Source organism: Pagrus major, chromosome 24 (genome assembly GCF_040436345.1).
Source record: "Pagrus major chromosome 24, Pma_NU_1.0".
In the NCBI taxonomy this organism is placed as follows: domain Eukaryota; kingdom Metazoa; phylum Chordata; class Actinopteri; order Spariformes; family Sparidae; genus Pagrus; species Pagrus major.
In genome coordinates this window covers 90,826-93,686 of record NC_133238.1, presented here as the reverse complement: position 1 = coordinate 93,686, position 2,861 = coordinate 90,826, and the positions used below count along the sequence as shown (strand labels likewise).

The window sequence follows — 2,861 nt, the reverse complement described above, 5'->3', positions numbered from 1 at the left end:
CTTCTTACACTCAGTCATTATACACTGCAAGGTTTTTAAAGGTAAAATAAATAGATCAGAAACCAGAGCAAAGACCGTGGATCACTTTCAAGTGCTTTGTCAGGGAATTAGCATTTGCCTGAGAGCTCTTACAAATAAAACAGAACATTTCAGATCACCTTAATTCTGTAGTGAAGCCCTCACAGAAAAAAAAGACAATCTACTCAACGCAGCATCCGAGCCCTCAACTCTGCAACTCTAGGATTCACCTTGGTTGTATCAATATCGATTTCATAAATGGTTGTCTGCAGGAAGTTGTACACATTGACCAGATCGTGGTTGAAGTACCAAAGACAAAGTGAGCTTTGAAAAGCTCATCAAAACAGGCAAGAGAGCCGGATGATTTACAAGGTATTGCATGTTTGTCAATGACAATAAAGTACTTGTGAATCACACTCCTCTGAGTTCCCACTGCAAGCAGGTATGGTTGAAGGCTTTCTGTGATGCCATCGAGATGCCCCTGGATGCTGGTCCCCGTCTGTGACACAAAGAGTTTCATTAGTCTGCTGTTAAAATGAACCATCTGAAAATAGTTGGAAAAAACATCTAAAAAAAAAAAAAAACATACAGATAACATGACATGATTAGACTTGTTAGGATTAGGGACAAAACTACTAGCTAGTTGCATTTCTAGTTGCAATAAAATGAACGTTTGGAATGACTTTTGTATCTTTTATTCACTATAATAGTTCATGATTCACAATTCATATGGAAGTGTTTAAAAATAAAGTTAATGTATTACACAAGTTTTCATTTGTAATGTTGCACATTCAGACCACAAGGTGGCATTAGTGTTGTGTCAACTTAAGTGAGAAAAGGTCAAAGTTTAGAACTGAAGAAAAAATAAGTGTTGGCTATAGGAAGAGAGAGAAATGTTGATATATGCAAATTATGACTGTTCATCCAGTAAAAAACTACAAAAATACAACATGTAGCGTGATATAGCTAGTGATGTTTCCTGTATTGCAGCCTTACCTTGATGAACTTCACAAGATTCTCACATGCTTGTCTGGCGGAGAGCTTTCCTGGTCTCTTGCGGCCATGAGGTGACGGTGGCAGCAGGTGTACAAGGATCAGGTCCCATCCTGAAAGAACAAGTAATAAAGAAAAAAACAAAAAAACACTTCCATAATAAAGTTTAATACAAAAAACAAATCACTACTTGCTGTACCGAAAATGGTAAGCAGGTGGCAGTGTTGCACTTCTTATGCTCCCATTTATACAAAATACAATGAAATTAACTACATCAAGTGCTCTTTCCTAAAACATTAAATCTTATCACAACCAAACCAGAACAACAACAATATAATGCATTTATTTTTGACTCACCACTTTCCACTTCTGCTGTGGATTCCGCATTCTGAATGAGGTACTGAAGGTCATCTGACTGTGTGAGACCACAGCTTTGCTCGAGGACTTTTTTCTTGTATGTAGTGGGCCACTTCTCCAGGAACTTTGCAGAGATGGCATCATCAAACAGCAAAGTAAAATCTTGCTCAATCTGTAGAATAGATGAGGTCAAGTTGTTAAATCTCCTTAACTCATACAATTTTAATAGTCACTTTTTTCCAACATGCAAGTCAATTTTTACAAGTTACAATGAAGGTAGTTTAAGATCAACGTACTAATACTTCTATGTCCAGGAATCTCGGGAAGGCCAGAAAGATGTCAGAGGACTTCACTGGATCATGAATGATATTTTGGCGATAGTTGAAGGTCTGCCTCATCTTAGTCATAACAATTCCTTCATCAGCTGTATGCTTCGTCAGTGCAAAGGCCTCAGAGCACAAGATGTCTGTCATTAGGTGACTGTCCTCTCTCAAGTCTCGATCAGCTGTTGGGCACCCTGTAACAGTGGATATGGACATGACAGTGTCCTAGGATTTAATAAATAAGGCTTGGGAACTCTGCCAGGTTTTTCATGTGTACAGTTTGGTTCCAGGTAACAATAACACATACCTGTTTGTGTTTTTGACAGTCTCATGGCCTTCTTTTGTCCACCAGAAGCTTCCTTTTGGACAAACTTCAGTCTCCAAGCCAGATACTCCCATCTTCTGCATTGTAATAATGCTCCTAAAAGGTGTTATTCAAAATGAAATATTTTGAATATGTTTAAATCAGCAGGAGAAAATATCTTCACACTTTTAATCTTAAAACTTCAGCAGCTGAGCTGAATTTGCTCAGGACTGGAGTACTAAACTAAAAAAGGGTTTTAAACTCAAAGTCAGGAAAGGGTTTTAAAGTAAGAGTTAGGGAAAGATGGCAGAGATGGTGGACATGCATAAATGTTAGTATCTTTAGTTTTACTCAAACCATAGCCAAGCAAAAAAATCTAGATATACATCATGCCTGAAAAATGTCTTGAGTTTAGAAGTGAAGAGTAAATGCTGAATTTATTGTTTTCTGTACTTACATAACCCAACTTGCTCCTTGGATCAGCCAGGTATGGAAACAAGCTGATGATCCCCTTTGCGTAATCCTCTTTGACACGCCTTGAAGGACTTGTCCTACACAGATAGACACTATGAGCACCGTTGGAAGTATTGGAGTTAGGGCTGGGCGATAAAACGATAATGATAATTATCAATGAAAACTTTTCCTCGATAGAGATATGAAACATGGTCGATATAATTTTCGATAGATTACATTCGTCCATATTTTGACAGACAATACGAATAGCCAATGACAACGAGAGTTGCGCCGCACTGAACCAATCACGTGGCTGGAATAGAGCCATGCCAGCAGCTAGTCGCGGCGTGTTTGTTTGTGCTGCTGCAGCAGTTTAAAAAAAAGAAAATGAGTGCTCCGACGAAGGAAATGAC

General features: G+C 38.4%; 1 long non-coding RNA gene across 1 annotated transcript; it reads right to left on the bottom strand.

The window, feature by feature from the left end:
* Nucleotides 1–430: 430 nt before the first annotated feature.
* LOC141020429 (uncharacterized) lies at nucleotides 431–1,733 on the bottom strand. The gene is made up of 4 exons (XR_012180843.1): nucleotides 1,665–1,733; nucleotides 1,369–1,540; nucleotides 1,015–1,124; nucleotides 431–517 (listed from the first exon to the last, which is right to left on the bottom strand). It is a non-coding gene; the product is annotated as an uncharacterized lncRNA (long non-coding RNA).
* Nucleotides 1,734–2,861: the final 1,128 nt, after the last annotated feature.